Source organism: Gossypium hirsutum, chromosome A13, assembly GCF_007990345.1.
Source record: "Gossypium hirsutum isolate 1008001.06 chromosome A13, Gossypium_hirsutum_v2.1, whole genome shotgun sequence".
Classification (NCBI taxonomy): domain Eukaryota; kingdom Viridiplantae; phylum Streptophyta; class Magnoliopsida; order Malvales; family Malvaceae; genus Gossypium; species Gossypium hirsutum.
In genome coordinates, this window is record NC_053436.1 from 64,172,410 (window position 1) to 64,198,959 (window position 26,550).

The window sequence follows — 26,550 nt, forward strand, 5'->3', positions numbered from 1 at the left end:
GGAAGTTGGTATCGATATATGTGTTTTTGTGTAAGACCACGTCTGGGACGTTGGCATCGATACATGTGGTTACGTGTAAGACCATGTCAAGGACAGTGACATCGATATGAGATAGCATGTAAGAACACGTCTGGGATGTTGGCATTGTTCGATATATATGACTATTTGAGTATCCTGTTTGATTTCGAATGGTTCAACGGGCAATGATAAGTTATGATTGAACGGTAAAACGAGCTAAAACGACCAGGTATGAGTTAGTTGATTACCTATTTGAAAAAAAAATAAGGTAAGTTGACCATTAGGTATGTGATGTAAATTATATAAGTTACTAATGTGAATATATGTGCCTTGAGAAGCATATTCGACCATTGCTATGTATATGCATATGATATTATATTTTGATTCATGAGTATATATATGTGTATAAATGTACTTGGTCATATAATGATATTTAGCTTTGAAATCGAAAGATAGTTTGTTAATATATATATGTATTTGGCCATAAATAAGTTTACATGTGAAAGTATATGATATACGTGACATCATAAGATTGAGGTTTAATATGATTATGATAGTATAATTTGGTTTGGTTTAAATGAGTTGATTATGTCATTGAATTGTTTATTTTCTTATGACTTACTAAGCTTAAATAGCTTACTGCATGTTATGTTTACCTCTGTTTTATAGATTTCGAGATCTAGTTACGAGCTCGAGGATCATCAACAAAGTCTATCACACTATCTACTGTCTTCGGTATTTTATAAGCTGAATTTTTGAAACTATGGCATGTATAGGCTGGATTATATTTTGAAATGTTGGATTTTGGTTTTTGTAATCATGAGCCATATGGAAATGGCTTATTACTATGTTAAGTTTGGATTTAATGCTTCGTTTTGATGATGATCATGTTTGATTTTGGTGTTCAGCTATTACTTATATGTATAACTATATGTGAATCTTGGTTGATATGCTTTAATAAGGTCTTGTTATGTGACTTAATAGTAATGCTTTCATGCATTCGGTTTTGCATAAGAATGTTAATAGGGTATAATATGGTAGGTATGTTTTATGATAAATTTGAAATGCAAATTAGGTATGATATGAAATGTTATGGATAGATCTTCTTGTCAAATAATTATGTATGTTATATATATATGATGATGAGCTTGGTTTTGGTAATTCGATATTTGTAATTATAGATCTATAAGCGATTGATTTGACGATGGTTTATGCATAGTTGAAATATACATGTGAAATTAGTTGTTATGTTCAGTTAAGGTATTATACATGATTCAATATTAAAGGATATTGGTTATAATCATCTTGGTGATTCGATACTTACACATATATATATCTATATATATACTTTTGCATATAATATATTGGTAATAAAATTAGTTAATAGATTATGTCTATGAAGTCATTGGTTGTAAAATGATTAACTTTGTTTGATTAAAAAAATGGTTATCTAAGCTTGTGGTGGAATGGTACAGTTTGTATTATATATGATTAACCTTGATAGCCGAATATGTGTGCAAATGAATTGATTATGTATTTGTAATTTTTGTTATGACATTGGCATATACATTTTGGTATATTTGATTTAATAATTTCCTGTGAAATGGTTCGTAGTTGATTTAATATATGATGATTGACATAATGTTTCGTTTATAAGAAATGTTATATGCATATATATTAATAGAGAAGAATGAAAGTTATCATTGAATAATTCATATGTAATTGGCATGTTGCATATATTTTCAGCTAAAGTTTAGGTAAATGACCATATGAATAGTAACTTGGTTTTTAATTTATATGTAACCTATTATATTTGATTTGATTTAGTATATGTTCAAATGTGATGAATTAAAATGATTAATTTCTATGTGTATCCATGAATGTCCGAAAGTTGTGTTTTCGTTTGCTAATACCTCATAACCCTTTTCCGGCGACGGATACGGGTTAGGGGTGTTACATTTCATGTTCCTCCTTTAAACATCAAAATACACACATGTAGCACATGGGTAAATTTTTAAACATCAACCCTAGCTCAAATAAATGGTAGAAATAGCTAGATCTTATTACGAGGATTTCAAAAACGTAAAAATTATTAAAAAAGGGGCAAGAACGGACTTACAATCGAGCTTGGAAGCTTGGAAAACCCTAGCTATGGTTTCTCCATGCAAGTTTCAGCCATAGCTTGAAGATGGACAAAAATTGGCTATTAATTTTGTTTTTAATTCATTTTAATTACTAAATAACCAAAATGCCCATAACTTAAAAATAATCTATTTCACCTATTTCATGTCCATTTTTGTCCAACAAATTAACCAATGGTCTAATTACCATAAAAGGACCTCCAATTTAAAATTTCATATCAATTAGACACCTCTAGCATCTAGAACTCAAGTTTTGCACTTTTTACAATTTAGTCCTTTTGACCAAATTGAGTGCCCAAACGTCAAAATTTTCGAACAAAATTTTCATGAAATCATCCCGTGAAATTGTAGGCTATAAAAATATATTTTATTACGACAGATTTGTGGTCTCAAAACTACTGTTCTGACTAGACCCTAAATCAGGATGTTACAGTAGAGGACCCACGGCCGGATCACACGCCCATGGGGCAGGCTGTGTGTCACACACGGCCTAGACACATGCCTATGTGTCTACACGTGTGGACAACTTTGAGCCTATTTTCCAAGCCAGTTGCCACCCTTAAAAGTTCACTCACTTATACATTTTTTATGGCATGCAACATAGCATATTTAGTCACTCAAATACTCACAATCATGATTAATCCATGACTTTGTAATGTCAACATATCACATGCTCAAACCATCATGCTTTCATATGGCATTCCACACCAATTTCATATTTATTCATCCTTATAAACCTACCTTCAACCTACTCAATTTTACCATGAACATGGCCATACCTATTAGTCCCAATTCATTCATTAAGTATATGTGTCATTTATTACATCCAATGTAACACCCCTTACCGTATTCAATGCCGGAATAGGGTACGAGGCGTTACCGAATATAAACTCACACAATCATACAAAACCGAGAAATGAATTTTTGTCCAATTTAAAACTTCTCATTCATATGTATATCATCCCTTATATTAGCCCTCGAGGCCCAGAACATACACTGGGTGTGCTTCGGGACTAAACCGAGAACTTTTAGAACTTTTACAACACTTAGAAAATTTTCTTATTTGGGGAGTTACACGCTTGTGTGGGTAGGTCATGTGATCACACACACCCGTATGGCTTGCGACATGCCTGTATACTCAGCCCATGTAACTCTATGTTTATGACATCATCAGCAAAATAGGGACACACGGCCAAGTCACACGCCCGTGTGCTAAAGCCGTGTCCTTCACATGGCTGAGACACACGGCCATATCTCTGCCCGTGTGTTTACTACTGGGCATTTTGTTTTACCTAATTAGCCCATGGGGCTGACTGTGTTTCATACACGGCCTAGACACATGCCCGTGTGGACAAATACAAGGCTATTTTCCAAGCCAATTGCCACCCTTATTTGTACAAACACATACATGACTTCAAGGGCACTTAACATGGCATAATTGAGCACTTAAAACATACACAAATAAGACATGATCATGATCATTCCATCTTTGCTAATACATGCATAAAACTTTATACTTTGTCAAGCCAAATTTATAAATTTGCATGCACTAAAAGTTGAAGTTGACTTCCATTGAACTTATTCATATCTTAGTTATTATCAAGCCACTCACTCAAAATTCCATCATCAAACATCCATAGCTGTAACACCCTTCGCCCGTATCCCTCGCCGGAACAGGGTTCGAGATGCTACCAGATTTAAACTCAACCATTTATATAAAACTAGGCCGTAAGAAAATTTATGATCAATTTTAAACTTTTCATACACGTGTATATTATCCTTTAATCAGGCTTACAAGGCCCCAAAACATTCATGAGGCATTGCTAAATATTTACCAATATCTTAGTATTGTATCATTTACTTACTCAACAATGAATCACAATTCAAATTCTAAATATACATGCTATAAACCACATCACAAAAGATAATAACATACAATCATATGAATAATAAAACTACCTTAATAACAAGCCAAATTCTTTGGCTTAATCATAATATTACATACTCAACTTTACAACCCTATACATGCCATAGACTCGAAACACTAAGATTTACTTACGCCGATAGCGTAGACTCGACAATGTGATAATATCTCTGACGGCCTACAACCCGAGCTAACCTGGCAACCCTAGGGAATATGGGAAAGAAGAGGGGAGTAAGCTTTACGCTTAGTAAGTTCATAAGAAAACAATAAGCAACTCATTAACAAGTTTTATCAATGTTTACAGCATAATCACAAATTCACTACAAGTTGATTTCCTGAGCAACAATCACTAAATTATTTATAACTGGAGCTACTAAACTCCAAATCAATTTCTGTTAATGTTCCCTGAAAATAGACTTATATATCTTCTATCCATAAAATTTTCAGAATATTTGGTTTGGCCAATCCATACCAGATTTTTCTTAAAGTTTCCCCTGCTTCACTGTTTGACTAATCTAACCACTCTTCACGACGAATAAAATTTCTCATTGTACAGAATTCAAAATATGTTCTCATTGATTTCATTTGAAAGTAGACTCATTAAGGAGTCTAAGCATATAAATTTTATCTTATAACCATTTTTTTTCCAAATTATAATGATTTTCTAAAAACAGAACAGGGGACCCTGAAGTAATTTGACTCTGTCTCATGCCACTTCAAATATCTCATTATCAGCAATTCTTTTGCTTACATGGTTTCTTTTATAAGAAACTAGACTCATTAAGATTGAATTACATAATTTATTTAGCTTCTAACTCAACTCCCACAATTTATGGTGATTTTCCAAAATCACATTACTCCTGCTGTCCCAAGCAGATTTATTACAAATTTACTCTTTCACACATTCTTTGCATTCATATTATTTAAACATGTATATCACCAATCAATTTCATCACATATCTATAATTTCACTTAAGCATAATATCAATACAGTACATCATGCTCAATGATTCCCACACAACCGTTCAAATTAGCAATTATAAGATGGTTCCGTACATAGCCCACCCTTATCGATAATTTACATGGTTTTACCCTTACTCACATATATGACATAGGCATTTAAATACTTCAGTGTCAACTTTAATTCAACCGAATTTAACCATTGTACCATTTCATAATCACAGTTACTTTCGTCATTCATATTTAAATGGTATTTCACATAATTCATATAACCTTTCACCATGACCGAATACACACATACACATATGACATCTTCACCTATGCTTCTCATTTCGCATTCATGATTCAATTCCAATCGATCTAACATGTATAAGTATATATCACATACCTGGCCAACTTAATGTATTGAACGAATCCAATTGCCGATTTAACACAAGGTCTCATAGTCTTAGTCTTTTATTAAATCACTAGCATTTAGCCTGCTAGGTTTTAAACCCAAATTCATCACCGGCATAAAGCCTGCTAGACTTTAAGTCTGAACTCATTCACCGGCATTTCGCCTGCTACGCTTGAAGCCCGATATCATTTCACCGAAATAGGCCTGAAGCCCGATAATATTATTCACCAGCTTAAAGCTTGCTAGGCCGAGGCCCGAATATCACATTTCGATAAACAATTCACTTGTTCTTTCATACTTTCATAACTTATACTTCAATTACGTATAACTGAAACACATATCTATGAACAAAGATTTTCATCCTTTCAACCACATAGGGTTTAATTTCCACATTGGAACACATATCTTAGTACATCATTTAATAGTATCAAAGTTGACTAGATATGCTAGTCACATACGGCTCATAACTTTAATTTAATATTCATTCAACACAAAGAACATATGTATATATATATACAATCAAACATCTTCTTAATTATGATTATTCAACTCTTAGGCATATAACATGATCAAACACAAACACTTAAGAACTTACCTTAAATGTCGTCGGACAACTACGAATCGACTATTCCATTTGTTTCACTTTTCCCTTTTCCGAGTTAAGTTCCTTTTGCTCTTGAGCTAGGTAAAATAAATCGGTTTGTTTAATTACTTAACTAATTTATTTAGATTCAAACATTAACAATTTTTCTTAATAAGAAACATACGACAACTCATTAACACCCATTCATTCACATCTTTATTCTTGATTACTATCGGCCATTATAACATATACAAATGCATATTAACCACTTTGACCGATTGTCCATTAACCACTAATTCATATACATAAATTTTACAACTCAACTCATCCCTTTCCACATTATTTACCTTAATTCACATTCGGAAATCATAGAACACATACTAATGATTTAATGTTACAAATCAAATTTCCACACACCAATAAACACATTCGGCAAAACTTCATTTCAATTTACTTTAAAACACCAACAACTAAATTATTTCTTGGCACCTTTATCACATTTTCACAATCAGCATAACCATGTTACCAATCTAATATATCAAAATTTACTTATCCAAGACTACATTCAGCATATATATATATTCACATAAACACAATAGCCAATTGTTATTTATCATCTAATTCGACTTTCAATAACCTCAAATTATAAACAATATTCAATTCCCTAATTAAGATATCAATTGACAACTTCACAAACAAATATTAACAAGCTTAGGGCTCATCTAATAACCATTTATAATTTAAAACTTCAAACGTTAGAAATCTAACATTTTACTCACATGGCCGAATACATGCTTTGCCCCAACTAAGGAAATTTATACACTCACAACTCCATCAATTCATTTTCCACTTAATTACATCAATTCAAAGCTCAATTTAATAAGAACATGCTTAAATTAAATAAAAACAAATTTCCTTTCCCAAAAGCATATATATACGACAACTTTAACTTCATGCCTCTCAACAATGAATTCAACTTAATCATTCATTAACATTACACTCATTCAGCCATTATAAGCAAATTTAACATCTAAACAACACCTTCCAAAAGCTATCAAATTATCACAATTTAACAAATTGCCAAATGCACATATGTTCAATAATTCATGAATTTAAACCATGGGTTAACTATACAATGCACTTATCAATTTAATTTCATAAACAATTACATCAAAATCACATTAACATACCTTTGATTTATGAAATAACCATGGCTGAATGCCTTGGCTTCTTCTTCTATTTTTCTTTCACTAGTTATGGCAATGGGGAAAAGAAAGATTAACATACATTGTTTTTATCACTCTTTTCTTATTTTAATTATTCTTTATTTCATAATATAAAGCCATTAACTATTATAATGCTAAAATAAAATGCTTATATTATCTATCAACCATCATTATGGCCGGCCACTAAATTAAAAGTGGTCCATTTGACATGCAAGTCCCGCATGTTAATAATTCGTGCATTATTTGGCCACTTTAAAATTCACCTATCGCATTTTCAAGTCTTATCACAAGAGTCCTTTCTTATAAATTAACACCTAATTGATAAAATCAAGGCACGAAATATTCACACATACAAATTCCACATACAATAAGCACAGAATATAACATCTAATTATTTTCATGACTCTGTTTTGTGGTTCCGAAACCACTTTTCGACTAAGGTCAAATTAGGGCTGTCACAATAGTCACATCCACAATTCATCCATGTAACACCCCTTACCTGTATTCGACACCAGGACAGGGTGTGAGGCATTACGAGACTTAAACATTCACAAACATGCAAAATCGGACCATAAAATTTCATTTAAATTAAAAACATTCAATCACATGCATAATGCCCCTTACATGAGCTACTGAGGCTCTAAGCATGCATTAAAGGCGGTTTGGGACTAAATCGAGAACTTTAGAAAGTTTTAGGGAAACTTAGAAAAATTTTCCTGAAATAGGATCACACGCCTTTGTGGACACAGGGACACGCCCGTGTGTCTCCAACACGCCCATGTCCTCAGGCTATGTAACTCTCTATTTATGACGTCAGTAAAACAAATTGAACCACACGGCCAAGCCACACTCCCGTTTTCTAGGCCGTGTCCTCCACACAGTTGAGACACATGGCTGTGTCTCTGCCCGTGTGACTAGTACTTAGGCTATTTTCCAAGCCTTTTATTACCATTAATCCCTCACATATTTACACACATCAAAGATATACATCATGGCATCATCTTAATGATTTAACATACTTCACAAAGGTATATTCTTAACCTTAACATGCTATCATTCACTTATTACACGTACTCATATAATATTAAACCTAGACACAATAATTCTATATCCATTGACCTTGTCATTTGATGACCACTTTTACAAAACTTTCATAACCATCAATTTATCAAGTAGCTTCAATCAACATCAAGTATTCATATTCAAACATTATCAACTTATTTCCATATAATACATTTACCACGTGGCTATGACCATTTCGATCGGTCAAGAAGCACCCATCATGCATATATGTCATAATACCAACCATACATATCTCGCAAGCATAAACACATCATCGCATCACAAGAATTAGAACTTATCATGGATAATTAGGCTTACAAGCCACAATCATTACAAGCCACATCTCATGGCTATATACAATGAATCAATATAAGACAATACATATGGCTAATCATAATGGCATCTATCATAAAACTAAGTCCCTATACATGCTACTCACTTGAAGACATTAAGATTCATCAATGCTCCAAAAGAGGTAGCTTGATAGTGTGAGGTTGCCTCCCACAATCTCCAACCCTGATCTAACCTGTCAACACTAAATAAATGGAAAGAAGGGAGTAAGCTTAAAGCTTAGTAAGTCAATATGAAATTAATAAGCGAATTATCAACATGATTCCATGGAATTATAATCATAATTACACTTTTACTTATTTTTTGGTCATGCTATTTTCTCAAGTCATAGTTACTAAATTATTTATATCTAGAGCTACGTAAATCCAAATTAAGATCTGTAAATTTTCCCTAAAACTAGACTCATATATCTTTTTACCATAAAATGTACAGAATTTTCAAAGTCACACAACTGCTAATGTCCAACACTGTCTTAGTGCAATATAATGGTAACTATCATAAGTTCATCTTCAACTAATCATGAACTTACTATTTCATAGATTTCATGTTCAATTTCAAAAAGACATAATAACATAACCATAAAGATTATTCATCACTTAAACCCTTTTGGCTTACTTATCATATATACGTATATATTTGCTCATCATAAAGCGATCTTTACCAAGGAATTATTCATAAGTTTAGCATACGTACCTGCACTCATCGTAGTGTATCATATAACCATACCTCTTTAACATGCCCTCCTCGAGACTTTAATCACATTCATTACATTACCAGTTGAACACTAGGAATACTATTGGATACGCAGAAACTTGCACCTAAGTGCCGCATATACATACGTAGCCAAAGCTACCTCATAACATGTATACATCCATAATGAACTCGAGCCTCTTAACGAGCTCGGATGTTACATGAGTCGCATCCATTATGAACTCGGACCCCTCAAAGAGCTCGGATGCTCGCATCCATAATGAACTCGGACCTCTGAACGAGCTCAAATGCCACATAGATCACGAACTTGGACTACTCAACAAGTTCGGATTCTGTCTTATATCACGAACTCAGACTGCTCAACGAGCTCGGATTTCTAAATTTCTAGTGACATGTCACTTGTATCCTAAACTATTCCTAAGGTTCAAATGAGATTTTCCACACTTGCACTTAGCATCCTCATCGCACTTGCTTGTCATGTCTTGAACAACGACCACAATATCATGCATGCTTACAAATTCACCATATTCCCATTCATAGCATAATAAGGCATAACTCAAATAGCAAATAAGCTTTTAAGAATTTACATAAGATATATCACATATTTCATATGTCACTTGTCATGTATAATCATTTTCTTGCATTTCATGTAATATTCTTCCACGTTATAACACCATTCCATCAACTTTTCCAATTTATTAAGTCATACAATATATGCAATAATAGTAAGGAATATAATTCAAACATAACATTGCATTATTATTATCATACAAACTTACCTCGAATACGAGCACGGCTATATATTTCGATTTAGTCCATAATCTCATTCATTTCCAATCTATACCCGAATCCTATTTTCCTTGATCTATAATATCACATTTAGCTTACTAATTAGTCACATTATCCATATGGGTCCAAAAATCATATTTTTACAAATTTGCATTTTGATCCCTAAACTTTCACATATTTGCACTTTTTCCCCAAGGGTCGTAAAATGATTTTTATCCTATTTCCATACATTTTAAGCCTAGCTAAATAATTTTTACAATTATAGCAGCCCCTAATTTCCACTAAATCACACTTTTATGAAAAATTTTGTAACATTTGCAAAGCGGTCCTTTTTGACAATTTCATCCAAAATCACTTAGTAAAAGTCATTTATTACACACCGAGCATTCATTTTTTCTACCATTAGACATCAAAACACATGCATGTCATCCATAGGTAAATTTTTAAACACAAACCCTAGCTCAAAATATGGGTAGAAATGAGTAAATCTTGTTACGATGATTTCAAAAAGTAGAAATCATTAAAAACGGGGCTAGAACGGACTTACAATCAAGCTTCGAAGCATGAAAAACCCTAGCTATGTCTTCTCCAGGCAAGTTTCAACCATGGGGTAGAAGATGGACAAAAATTGGCTTTTAATTTTGTTTTTAATTCATTTTAATTACTTAAATGACCAAAATGCCCCTAACTTAAAAATATTCTATTTCACGTATTTCATGTCCATTTTTGTCCAAAAAATTTACAAATGATATAATTACCATTTGAGGACCTCAAATTTAAAATTTCAAATCAATTTGACACCTCTAACATGTAGAACTCAACTTTTGTACTTTTTACAATTTAGTCCTTTTGACTAAATTGAGTGCCCAAACGTCAAAATTTTCGAACGAAATTTTCACAGAATCATCCCATGAAATTGTAGACCATAAAGATATAATAAAAAAAATTTTGCTGTGTCAGATTTGTGGTCCCGAAACGACTATTTCGACTATCCCTAATTCGGGATGTTACAATCCATGCCAAACAATTTTAACTACATCATGTATGACCTTGGCGCATGCATGCATATATGAATATTTTCACAACAAAATAATCAATATGAACCATATCTCATGGTCATATACAAAATGAATCACCAAATCACTATAAACCAACACCTCATATATCATATCACATGAATGCTCGCTCTCGAGCAAATCTCAGGCCTGTTCACACAAGCTGACGGTTAAGACGTAACTATGCAGTGCTACTCACACAAGCTGTTAGATATTCGAAACACATGTCGAACTACCCAGCCACTGGTAGACGTACGAGACCAGTACCTGAATCACATAATCACACATATATCACAAAAATCCTTAGTGACATGTCACTCGTATGCTATTCTATTTCTAATGTTCAAACGAGATTTTTCTCACTTATCCGAATTTCATCAAATAAAACCATAGAACCAATCATTTATTTCATGCATTATCAAAGCATTTAGAATATTTAAAATACAAACATAACATGGCATTATTTACATACGAACTTACCTCTATACCAAAATGGCAAAGAGGGACCTAACCGTCAATTACTTGTTTTCCCTCGTTCTAGGCTCTAACTTCATTTTTCTTGATCTAAAACATCACATTTAACTTATTTAATCATTATACTAATCAATTCAGCCCCAAAAATATATTTTTCAAAAATTACATTTTTACCCCTAAACTTTTTCATAGTTACACTTTTTCCCCTAAGCTCGTAAAATGATTTTCATTCAATTTCTTTGTACTTTAAGCCTAGCCGAACCATTTTCATAACTATAACAACCCACAATTTCCAAATTAGTCCTTTTACAAATTAGTCCATTTTCATAACTATAACAACACACTTTTATGACATTTTTATAACTTTTACAAATTAGTTCTTTTAGTCTTTTTTACCAAAAATCACCTAGTAAAAGTCATTTTTTTAAATACAAACATGCATTTTCTACCATTAATCATCAAAATACACACATGTTCATCATGGGTCAAAACCCTAGACTTTAACCATAACTCAAATTAATGGTAGAAATAGATAGATCTTGTTACGAGGATTTCAAAAATGTAAAAAACATTAAAAACGGGGCTAGAACGGACTTACAATCGAGCTTGGAAGCTTGGAAAACCCTAGACATGGTTTATTCATGTAAAATTCGGCCAAGGAAAAAGATGGCCAAGAAATTTTGGCTTTTATTTTGTTTATTAAGTCATTTAATTACTAAATGACCAAAATGACCTTAACTTAAAAATATTCCATTTCACCTATTTCAAGTCCATTTTTGTCCAAAAAATTATTCAATGGTGTAATAACCATTTAAGGACCTCCAATTTAAAATTTCATAACAATTGGACACCTCTAGCTTCTAGAACTCAAGTTTTGCACTATTTACGATTTAGTCGTTTTGACTAAATGAGTGCCCAAACGGCAAAATTTTCGAACGAAATTTTCACCAAATTATTTTGTGAAATTGTAGACCATAAAAATATAATAAAAATAAACTTTCTTACGTCAGATTTGTGACCCCAAAACCACTGTTCTGACTAGACCCAAAATCGAGCTATTACATCCAATACCAACAAGCAACCATTAACCACATCACAAAGCATAAACACATTGCATGCATGCATAATTAATTAAGGTTACAACCCGAGAAGCAAATATAAGCCACATCTCATGGCCTTATACAAAATGAATCATAATACCATCATGAGCCAACTCATTTGGCTAATCAATTGACACATAACAAAATGACCAAGTCTCTTATACATGCCATACTCAAAATGTTGAGACTACTATACCCAAATGTCCAATTGATAGTGTGATCGAATCTCTGATGTCCTTCAATCCCCGAGCTAGCTTGGCGAGACTATAAAAGATGGAAAGGAAGAGGGGTAAGGATTAAAGCTTAGTAAGTCCATATGCAAATAACATGCTATCTAAATAAGTATTTAACATATATTTAACATAATAAACATAATTTTTATTTCATCAAACCATTTAAACTTACTCATAACATAAAGACCCTTGTCATAAGTTCATCACATACCATGGCATTTCTCGTGAGTTTGGTATACATACCTGTATCAACTCATAACATAATCTCTTACTCATTCTTCTCATTGACTTACCCTTCGGGTCTTTTGTCAAGTTATCCATAATTTACTAGTTGAATAGTCGGAATACTATTGGATACAAGGAATACTCGTACATAAGTGCCACATACATAGCTAAAGCTACCTCATAACACATAATACATAAAAGCTCATTCTTGAGCTACTCACGGGTCTGATTGCACAAGTTGTCGGTCAAGACATAGCTACACGGGCTGCTCACACAAGCTGTCAGATATACGCAACACATGCCGAACTACCCAGCCACCAGTAGGACGTTCAAGACTAGCACCCAGAATCACATAAACATATCACATATCTCATGAGCTCTAAATCACATTATTCCTAGTGACATGTCACTTGTATCCTAAACTATTTCTTAAGTCTCAAACGGGGCTTTTTGATACACATCTCTGTCAAGCTTGCTCGTAATGTTGATCTGAATGTCTATAATACTATCACTTACTCATGGAGCGACCAAAGCATAACTCATAATAGCATTAAAGAATTTGCATTCACATAATACTCAAGCATTTAAAATATAACATAACATCACTTTATTTGTATATGAACTTACCTCGTTACAAAATGATGAAAACGAGCCTATTCTTCGTAAACCTTGTTTTCCCCCGATCAAGACCCGAATCACATTTTTCTTAATTTATAATGCCAAATTTAACTTATTTAATACATACATTGTTTGAATCAACCCATAACACATACTTTGGTAAAATTACCTTTTTACCTCTAAATTTTCACTTATTTGCTAATTGGTCCTTAGGCTCGTAAAATAAAATACATGCATTTTCTTTGTTACCCAAGCCTAGCCAATTCATATTCCTGCTCCTAGCAGCCCACATTTTTCTTTATTTCACATATTTACTACCCAATTTGCAACTTTTACAAATAGGCCTTTTTAGGTGTTTTCATGCAAAATCACTTTGTAAAAGATGTTTATCACACATCAAACTTTCAAATTCTTCCATTAAACATCAAAATACATGCATTTCACACATGGGTAAGTTTTTGAACATGAACCCTAGCTCAAAATAATGGTAGAAATAGCTAGATCGATTGATGACAACTTAAAAAATGTAAAGAATATTAAAAACTGGGCTAGGATGCACTTACTATTGAGTTTGAAAGTTGAAGAAACCCTAGCTATTGTGAGCATGGAAATTTCGACCAAGGTAGATGAAGATGGACAAGATTTTTGACCTATTTTCCCTTTTTATTCTTTTTTTAACCAAATGACAAAAATGCCCTTAGGGCCTTTCTTTCAAAATTTTCCTATTCATGCCCATTTTTGTCCAAAATTTGAGAACTTGGTCAAATTGCTATTTAAGGACCTCTAATTAATAATCCATAGCAATTTCATGCTTAAAGCTTCTAGAACTCAAGTTTTGCAACTTATTCAATTTAGTCCCTAACTTCAAATTGGACACTTTAGGCAAAAAATTTCTTCATGAAAATTTCACACAAACATGCATTCATATCATGGGTCATCAAATTAATCATAAAATAATTATTTTTACTTTAGATTTGTGGTCTCGAAACCACTGTTTCGACTAGACCCTGGTTTAGGATGTTAAAATTAGCATCAGGTACGGTGGCATCTTAGAATTAACTGTGTTAGAGATTTTTGCTTAGGTACAATCCTTCCAACATGAATGCCAAGATTAGAAATGACATTACATCATTCAAGCAATCTAAAGATGAGACATTACACGAAGCATAAGAGTGTTTCAAGGAACTAATTAGGAAATGTCTAATGCATGGTTTTCAGCATTGGACACAAATAGAAATGTTCTATAAAGGATTAAATGCTCATACACGAATGGTGGTGGATGCATATACTAATGGGACGTTGCTTGACAAATCCTGCAATGAAGCATACGAAATTCTGGAAATAATAGAAAATAATGATTATCAGTACCCCACTACCAAAGTTGGTACTGGTAGAAGAGTTGCTGGAGTAATGAAACTTGGTGTGATTCCATCGTTAACAACTCAGCTATCATCTTTAACAAATATGATTAAAACTCTCAAAATACCCTCTGTAGTGCAGGAGATGGAGGTTACAGAACTAGCATGCGTATACTGTGGAGAAGATCATGTTTTTTATTAATGCCCATCCAATTCAGCCTCTTTATATTACATGGGGAATTTTAATCGTGGCAACAACAATCCCTACTCCAACACCTATAATCCAGGGTGGAAACAATATCCAAATTTTAGCAGGAGAAATTAGGGAATGAGACATGCCATCACTGTTAATAAATAGAATGTGGTTGTTGTACTACCGGGACACAGTTAACCAATGTTGAGGCAAAATGTACAACAAAGTTTAGAGCCAGGCAGCTTCCTTATGAGCTCTAGAGAATCAAGTGGGACAAATTGCCATTGCATTAAGTTCCAGACAACAAGGAGCATTGCCTAGTGACATAGAAAGTTCTTGATCTCAACAAAAGGAATAATGTAAAGGCCTAACACTCTAGAGTGGCACTCAGTTGCCAGGAGTTGTAAATGATGCCTTTTCAGACGTTGAAAGTTCAGAAGTTCCTGGAAGAAAAACTTTCAAACCAAAAGTGGAACAAACTACAAAATATGGAAGTAGACAAATGTATACAGAAGCAAATTCATCTTGTCGAGCCAATACAAATGCCATGGCAAGGCAACTACAACAAATGAAATGAAGGTCACCGCCACCTTTTCCCCAGTGTTTCTAAATGCCGAAAGAATATGCTCAATTCAAGAAATTTCCAGAGGTCTTTAACACCCCCTACATGTGTCCGACGCCGGGACAGGATATGAGGCATTAACGGACTTAAACACAAATAATCAAGCAAACCGGGCCATAAAATTTCATTCATATTTTAAAACATTCAATCACATGCACATAGTCCCTTATTTGGGTTTACGAAGCCTAAAACATACTTTAGAAAGGGTTTGGGACTAAACCGAGAACTTTGGAAAGCTTTCGGAAAAACTTTGAAAATTTTCTCATAAAACAGGGTCACACGCCCATGTCCTCAGGCCGTGTAACTCACTGTTTATGGCATCAACAAATAAATTGAACCACACAGCCAGGCCACACGCCCATGTCACCAGGCCGTGTCCCTCACATGGTTGAGACACACGACCTTGTCTCATCCCGTGTAGCTAACTCTTAGGCTATTTTCCAAGATTTTTTGTTACCCTTATATGCACACACATATGCATGGATCCAATGGCATTCAACATCCTCAATTATGATACAAACATATCATTTACCTATCAACATGCATGTGTTACACATTCCCATATTAAGCCAAGACTAGCCATACCATAGTTATCTTTGTGCCAATTTATTTCAACTTATCATCAAACTTCCATGTTCAAAGCATTATTATTTATCTACATATTACAAATTTAATTCATGGTCATAAAACATGCATTCAACACACATGACATATTGCCAACCATGCATGACAAACAAACATAATCATATCTTCACATCATAAGCAATAAATCATAACTTGACTAGCTATACTTACAAGCCATAATCAATATGAGCCACTTCTTATGGCCATATAAAATAGCTCAAAATAGGCCAATACATTTGGCCAAATCAGAATAACACATTTCATAGAACTAGATCCCTATACATGCCACTCACTTGATAATTCTAACATATGTAACAATATTCCAAAGGTATTGGCTTGATAGTGTGATGCTGCCTCTGACGATCTCCAACCCTAAGCCGACCAAACAACACTAAAAGAAATGGAAAGGAGGGAGTAAGCTTAAAGCTTAGTAAGTTCATATGAAAATAATGAGCAAATTATCAACATGAATCCATGGAAATATAATCATAATTACACTTTTACTTATTTTCTAGTCATGTTGTTTTCTCGAGTCATAGTTACTAAATTATTTATATCTGGAGCTACGAAACTCAAAATTAAGATCCATAAATTTTACCTGAAACTAGACTAGTACATATTTTTACCATGAAATTTCCAGAATTTTTTCATCTAGCAATAAGTACAGTTTATTCTTTAAAGTTACCCCTGTTCTGCTGCTTGACAGCTTCGACCTTTCTTTACTAAAAATCAATTATCTCATAGTACGTGGTTTGATTAATGTTCTCATTTGTTTCTCTTGAAAATGGACTCATTAAATATTTTAAGCATATAAATGGACTCAAAATAGGGGATTCCGAAATTATTCTGACCCTGTCTCACAAAAATTCAAATATCTCATAATATGAAATTCTTTTTCATACACTGTTTCCTTTATGTGAAAATAGATTAAAAGATATTTAATTTCATATCTTATTTAATCTCTAATTCGATTTGAATTGACTTTTGGTGATTTTTCAAAGTTACACAACTGCTGCTGTCCAAAACTGTTCTATTACAAATTTCACTCTTACATAATTTCACTTACTCCTTTCCATCTTACTGAAAGTTCGCTCGACTATTGAGCACATTGCTCATAAATTTCCAGAAACATATACCTGCACTTATTCATCACATGGTCATGCTCACATGTATTTTCACTTAGTCCATTTCTCGTTCAACTCATCGGAATAATAATAGATAAACGGTTGCCTGCACATATTACCACCCTTGTCACCGAAGCTATCTGGTACGCATAGTAGCCTGCACTTCGTATTACACATGCGGCCAACAATCCGGTACATGTAGTAGCTTGCACTTAGTACTACACATGTGACCTAACTATCTGATACACGTAGTAGCCTGCACTTAGTACTACATATGTGATTGAAGTTGTCGGGTACGCATAGTCGCTTGCACTTAGTACTACACATGCGACCTAACTGTCTAGTACACATATTAGCCTATACTTAGGACTACACACGTGACCTAAAACCATCTTAAGCACATAGTATCCTGCACATAGTACTACACATTTGTTCTCACAATGGATCATTCGTATCATTTCTATTCCGAAGGTTCAACCGGGAAATTACTCACTTTTCAACATTTAACAAACTCATTCATAATCTATTTCGATTCGTAATTTACATCAAATGATCATTCCATAGGCAGCCACACCTCATTTAATATTGAGATATAATAACATAAAAAGAATCAATATATTATTTACATACAAACTTACCTCAAATGCGAGCACGGCTATTTCTTTCGATTTAGTCCATAATCTCATTCATTCCCAATCTATACTCGAATCTCATTTTCCTTGATCTATAATATCACATTTAGCTTAATAATTAGTCACATTATTCATATGGGTCCAAAAATCATATTTTTACAAATTTTCATTTTGACCCCTATACTTTCACATATTTTCACTTTTTCCTCAAGCTCGTAAAATGATTTTTATTCAATTTCCTTGAATTTTAAGCGTAGGTGAATCATTTTCATAACTATATGTGCCCCTAATTTCCACTAAATCACACTTTTATGACAAATTTTTTAACTTTTGCAAAACGGTCCTTTTTGACAATTTCACCGAAAATCACTTAGTAAAAGTCATTTATTACACACCGAGAATTCATTTTCTACAATTAGACATCAAAAATCAAGCATGTCATCCATGGGTAAATTTTTAAACACAAACCCTAGCTCAAAATATGGGTAGAAATGACTAGATCTTTTTACGAGGATTTCAAAAACGTACAAAATCGTTAAAAACGGGGCTAGAACGGACTTACAATCGAACTTGGAAGCTTGAAAAACCCTAGCTATGTCTTATCGATGCATGTTTCGGCCATGGGGTAGAAGATGGACAAAAATTAGCTTGTAATTTTGTTTTTAATTCATTTTAATTACTAGATTACCAAAATGCCCCTAACTTAAAAATATTGTATATCACGCATTTCATGTCCATTTTTGTCCAAAAAATTATCCAATGGTCTAATTACAATTTAAGGGCCTCCAATTTAAAATTTCATAACAATTAGACACCTCTAACATGTAGAACTCAACTTTTCCACTTTTTACAATTTAGTCCATTTGTCCAAATTGAGTGCCCAAACGTCAAAATTTTCGAACGAAATTTTCACAAAATCATCCCGTGAAATTGTGGACCATAAAAATATAATAAAAAATTTTCACTGTGTCAAATTTGTGGTCTCTAAACCACTATTCCTACTGGGCCCTAATTCAGGATGTTACAGGTCTTGAAGCAATTGCACATCAACATACCTTTGGTGGAAACTGTAACACCCCAAACCCGGCCTGGAAGTTTGGCTCGAACTTGGCGTGTCACATTGAAGTGTTTTTCGAAAACCATGTTTCCATTAAAAACCCTTCTTAATAATTAAAAACTTATACCCTTTTTAAACCTTGTTAGAAAACCTCAGCTGAATAACATTCTTAACAACTTTGTAAAAATCTTGGTAGTTGCGGAAACTTACTTTAAAAACAATTGCGGTTACGTGATGTTTTGAATAACAGTAGTTGCTTTGGAAAATCGTGTTCTAATACTAGCAATTATAAGAACAATAAATAAAATTCCAAATTTGAAATCCAGAAAATTACAACGGCTTTACTACAACCCACCTAAAATAATTTAAAGGTAATAATCAAAACTGTAACATAAATAGTGTGTGTGGCTTCCTCCGAGCCCCTAGCAACCCCGATCCATCTAAGGCTGGAAATTACCTGAAAGGTTAATAAGCGGGGTGAGTTTACGAAAACTCAATATGAAATCCCCTACTATAAAAAGGAACAGTCAGTCATCTAAAAGAATTAAAAGTCTGGCCCCACCCTTACATACAATTTCAGTACCAATCGGGCCTTAGCCATTACAACAGACAGTACCAGATGGACCTTAGCCCATTACAGAATAAGAAACATTATCAGAATTGGAACCAAAATGAGAATCAGAATCAGAATCAGTAATAGAATCAGAATCAGAATCAATATTAGTAACAGAATCAGAATCAGAATCAGAATTAGGTGACAGAATCAGAATCAGAATCAGAATTAGGTGACAGAATCAGAATCAGAATCAGAATTAGGTGACAGAACCAGAATCAGAATGTGAATGCAATCCCAACCCAATCCAGCCGTATACACCCTCGTACCGACCTTACACCATGTGGGGAGACAACTCGACCCACCCATCTGCTACACACCATAAAATTTGCAGCATGGCTGCCAGAATAGATATCGTGACAGAGTCACCAGATACAGATATTGTGGCAGAGCCACCAGAATCAGATAATGTGGCAAACCCACATAACAGAATACGTGGCACAAAGCCATAGATAACTGTAATAACTTCGGCACATAGCCAACAGTGACGGTAATATAACTGGCACACAGCCTTTGGTAAATATGATCGACACAGAGTCGTCAACAAATATGTTAGGCACATAGCTACAGGTAAATACGTTTGGCACAAAGCCATAGTCAAGATAGCACAAAGCCATATTTAGGTTGGCACAGAGCCATTAATAACGGGTCTATAATCGGCACGAAGCCCACAATAATGGCACTCAGCCATCGATTGGTCAACAGATATTGTGACAGAGTCACCAGATACAGATATTGTGGTAGAGCCACCAGAACAGATATTTGTGGCATAGCCACCAGAACGCTTCCTCCGTACAAAATCCCAACCCATGCAACATGTCATGTATGCAGAATGTCATGCCCATATTTGAATCAAACAATCACAGTCAAGTCATTCATATCACCAACATATATTCACAATCAAATCCGTCAACCACACAGTCCAAGTCAGTCACTTGCCCACAAGGGCAAAACAGTCATTTAACACCTAGGGGCAAAATGGTAATTTTACCCCACAAAGGTATCTTGATAATTCTACCCTACAGGGGTATTTCGGTATTTCTACCCTACAAGGGTATTTCGATAATTCTACCCTACGGGGGTATTTCGGTAATTCTACCCTATAAGGGTATTTTAGTAATTCTACCCTATAGGGGTATTTCGGTAATTCTACCCTACAGGGGTATTTTAGTAATTTCACAATTGAGGGTAAAATAGTAATTCCGTAAATCGAGGGTAAGACAGTAATTCTGCAAATCGAGGGTAAAATAGTAATTCTGTAAAATAAGGGTAAAACGATAATTCTGTAAATCAAGGGTAAAATGGTAATTCTGTAAACTGAGGGTAAAACGATAATTCTGTAAATTGAGGGTAAAATAGTAATTTTACAAATTGAGGGTAAAACGGTAATTCTATAAATCGAGGGTAAAATAGTAATTCTGTAAACTGAGGGTAAAATGGTAATTCTGTAAATTGAGGGTAAAACAGTAATTTTAAAAATCGAGGGTAAAACGATAATTCTGTAAATCGAGCGTAAAACGGTAATTCTGTCAATCGAGAGTACTTTGGTAATTTTACAAGTCGAGGGCATTTCAGTAATTGGTAAACTAAAGTATTCTAAACATGGATAACAATACGAATGGGCCTAAAGCCTATTCTCGGCCCAAATGGGCCCACATGCTCGTGTGGCCCTTTTAGCCCAAACCTAGCCACAGATATGCGATTCACCTAGCCTAGTCCAATATTTACTACACAATCAAAAAACTTATCCAATTAAGCCCGTAGGCCCATTGGGCCCACATGGCCCCTTTCGGCCCATCGCGGCCCGAAGTAGCCATCCAACAACAAGAGTAGTGATAAATACACACCTGATTGTAGACTGGAGTTAATCCACGCTCCGAGCACTCTTAGCCGACACCCAGCCCAAACGAGCACGCCATAAAGCGAAAGGGATCAGCCAAGAAAGGTACCTTTACTCTCCTCATGGTTCTCTCTATTTAAAGCCAGCTTCCCATCCACCCTTATGTTAGCTTCCCGATGTGGGATCCCTCCAACATCAGAGTTTAAATTCAAAACCAACTCTTGCCGCCCCCTCTTAGCAAAATAAATGCTCTTTGCTTGCCATGGGATTCGAACCCATGCCTCCCCTCAAATGCTCCACACGCCACTTGCCACTAAGCCATAAGGTTTTTTGTGTCACAATTTCTCCAACAATATTCTTAAGGCCTACCTACTACACCGAGGGTCTGATTCACCTTAAACCAAATTTTTTGCTAGAGTCCAGGTTTAAACCCAGGACTTCTCCAACACTTCTCAACACACTTAACCACTAAAATAAGCCTTCATTAACGAAATTTGCATGCACAATAGAATATTATAAGCTGCCTTCAACCGCTCCCATGCTCAAGGCCCAAAAATTCTAGGCACAAATTCAGGGTGTTACAACTCTACCTCCCTTAAAGAAATTTCGTCCTCGAAATTTCCATCTAACAGCGTAGTCGTGTAACATCTACCCCACTACGCTACCGCTGCGCACTCTGATCCTACTATCACTATCACACTTCAACTAGAAATTGAAATATCTCATACATACAACACTTATTCACTGAAGCAGACACATATTTATCACACATATATACAATTTCTATATCCAAACATCACATCCACATAAAATAAATACCAAATTTAAATTCAGACCAATATCTAAGGAATCCATAGTATTTCAATTTCTAAATAGACAAAAGTATTCAGAAGACTTATGGATTCGGCGCCGGAGACTCGGTGTGCCACACTTTTTAAGAGAAATACTTCAAACAGACCACGTGGTTGAAAATAATTTTTTAAAATTAAACCTTTGAAAACCCAATCCACAGCCGAGTTGTTGCAACCCAGGCTCTGATACCACTAAATGTAACACCCTAAACCCGGCCTGGAAGTTTGGCTCGAACTTGGCGTGTCACATTGAAGAGTTTTTCGAAAACCATGTTTCCATTAAAAACCCTTCTTAATAATTAAAAACTTATACCCTTTTTAAACCTTGTTAGAAAACCTCAGCTGAATAACATTCTTAACAACTTTGTAAAAATCTTGGTAGTTGCAGAAACTTACTTTAAAAACAATTGCGGTTACGTGATGTTTTGAATAACAGTAGTTGCTTTGGAAAATCGTGTTCTAATACTAGCAATTATAAGAACAATAAATAAAATTCGAAATTTGAAATCCAAAAAATTACAACGGCTTTACTACAACCCACATAAAATAATTTAAAGGTAATAATCAAAACTGTAACATAAATAGTGTGTGTGGCTTCCTCCGAGCCCCTAGCAACCCCGATCCATCTAAGGCTGGAAATTACCTGAAATGTTAATAAACGGGGTGAGTTTACGAAAACTCAATATGAAATCCCCTACTATAAAAAGGAACAGTCAGTCATCTAAAAGAATTAAAAGTCTGGCCCCAGCCTTACATACAATATTAGTACCAATCGGGCCTTAGCCATTACAACAGACAGTACCAGATGGACCTTAGCCCATTACAGAATAAGAAACATTATCAGAATTGGAACCAAAATGAGAATCAGAATCAGAATCAGTAACAGAATCAGAATCAGAATCAATATTAGTAACAGAATCAGAATCAGAATCAGAATTAGGTGACAGAATCAGAATCAGAATGTGAATGCAATCCCAACCCAATCCAGCCGTATACACCCTCGTACCAACCTTACACCATGTGGGGAGACAACTCGACCCACCCATCCGCTACACACCATAAAATTTGCAGCATGGCTGCCAGAACAGATATCGTGACAGAGTCACCAGATACAGATATTGTGGCAGAGCCACCAGAATCAGATAATGTGGCAAACTCACCTAACAGAATACGTGGCACCAAGCCATAGATAACTGTAATAACTTCAGCACATAGCCACCAGTGACGGTAATATAACTGGCACACAGCCTTCGGTAAATATGATCGACACAGAGTCGTCAACAAATATGTTAGGCACATAGCTACAGGTAAATAAGTTTGGCACGAAGCCATAGTCAAGATGGCACAAAGCCATATTTAGGTTGGTACAGAGCCATTAATAACGGGTCTATAATCGGCACGAAGCTCACAACAATGGCACACAGCCTTCGGTAACGTGATCGGCACTCAGCCATCGATCGGTCAACAGATATTATGATAGAGTCACTAGACACAGATATTGTGGCAGAGCCACCAGAACAGATATTTATGGCATAGCCACCAGAACGCTTCCTCCGTACAAAATCCCAACCCATGCAACATGTCATGTATGCAGAATGTCATGCCCATATTTGAATCAAACAATCACAGTCAAGTCATTCATATCACCAACATATATTCACAATCAAATCCGTCAACCACACAGTCCAAGTCAGTCACTTGCCCACAAGGGCAAAACAGTCATTTAACACCCTAGGGGCAATATGGTAACTTTACCCACACAAAGGTATCTCGGTAATTCTACCCTACAGGGGTATTTCGGTATTTCTACCCTACAAGGGTATTTCGATAATTCTACCCTACGGGGGTATTTCGGTAATTCTACCCTATAGGGGTATTTTAGTAATTTCATAATTGAGAGTAAAATAGTAATTCTGTAAATCGAGGGTAAAACAATAATTTTGTAAACCGAGGGTAAACCAGTAATTCTATAAATCGAGGGTAAAACGGTAATTTTACAAATCGAGGGTAAAACAGTAATTCTATAAATCGAGGGTAAAATAGTAATTTTGTAAACTGAAGGTAAAACGATAATTCTGTAAATCGAGGGTAAAATGGTAATCCTATAAACTGAGGGTAAAACGATAATTTTGTAAATCAAGGGTAAAATAGTAATTTTACAAATTAAGGGTAAAACGGTAATTCTGTAAATCGAGGGTAAAATAGAAATTCTATAAACTGAGGGTAAAATGGTAATTTTGTAAATCGAGGGTAAAATGGTAATTTTAGAAATCGAGGGTAAAATGATAATTCTGTAAATCGAGGGTAAAACAATAATTCTGTAATTCGGGAGTACTTTGGTAATTTTACAAGTCGAGGGCATTTCAATAATTGGTAAACTAAAGTATTCTAAACATGGATAACAATACGAATGGGCCTAAAGCCTATTCTCGGCCCAAATGGGCCTCCACGCTCGTGTGGCCCTTTTAGCCCAAACCTAGCCACAGATATGCGATTCACCTAGCGTAGTCCAATATTTACTACACAATCAAACAACTTATCCAATTGGGCCCGTAGGCCCATTGGGCCTACATGGCCCCTTTCGGCCCATCGCGGCCCGAAGTAGCCATCCAACAACAAGAGTAGTGATAAATACACACCTGATTGGAGAGTGGAGTTAATCCACGCTCTGAGCACTCTTAGCCGACGCCCAGCCCAAACGAGCACACCATAAAGCGAAAGGGATCAGCCAAGAAAGGTACCTTTACTCTCCTCATGGTTCTCTCTATTTAAAGCCAGCTTCCCATCCACTCTTATGTTAGCTTCCCGATGTGGGATCCCTCCAACATCAGAGTTTAAATTCAACACCAACTCTTCGCCCGCTCCGATACCCATGCTCCCTCAATGCTCCACACGCCACTTGCCACTAAGCCATAAGGTTTTTGTGTCACAATTTCTCCAACAATATTCTTAAGGCCTACCTACTACACCCAGGGTCTGATTCACCTTAAACCAAATTTTTTGCTAGAGTCTAGGTTTAAACCCAGGACTTCTCCAACACTTCTCAACACACTTAACCACTAAAACAAGCCTTCATTAACGAAATTTGCATGCACAACAGAATATTATAAGCTGCCTTCAACCGCTCCCATGCTCAAGGCCCAAAACATCTAGGCCCAAATTCAGGGTGTTACAACTCTACCTCCCTTAAAAAAATTTCGTCCTCGATATTTCCATCTAACAGGGTACTCGTGTAACATCTACCCCACTACGCTACCGCTGCGCACTCTGATCCTACTATCACTATCACACTTCAACTAGAACTTGAAACATCTCATACATACAACACTTATTCATTGAAGCAGACACATATTTATCACACATATGTACAATTTCTATATCCAAACATCACATCCACATAAAATAAATACCAAATTTAAATTCAGACCAATATCTAAGGAATCCATAGTATTTCAATTTCTAAATAGACAAAAGTATTCAGAAGACTTATGGATTCGGCGCCGGAGACTCGGTGTGCCACACTTTTTAAGAGAAATACTTCAAACAGACCACGTGGTTGAAAATAATTTTCTAAAATTCAACCTTTGAAAACCCAATCCACAGCCGAGTTGTTGCAACCCAGGCTCTGATACCACTAAATGTAACACCCCAAACCCGGCCTGGAAGTTTGGCTCGAACTTGGCGTGTCACATTGAAGTGTTTTTCGAAAACCATGTTTCCATTAAAAACCCTTCTTAATAATTAAAAACTTATACCCTTTTTAAACCTT

General features: G+C 35.0%; 1 non-coding gene across 1 annotated transcript; it reads right to left on the minus strand.

Annotated features, from left to right (window-relative positions):
* Positions 1 to 14,974: 14,974 nt before the first annotated feature.
* LOC121213470 (small nucleolar RNA R71) lies at positions 14,975 to 15,081 on the minus strand. The gene has a single exon (XR_005908851.1). It is a non-coding gene; the product is annotated as a small nucleolar RNA R71 (small nucleolar RNA).
* Positions 15,082 to 26,550: the final 11,469 nt, after the last annotated feature.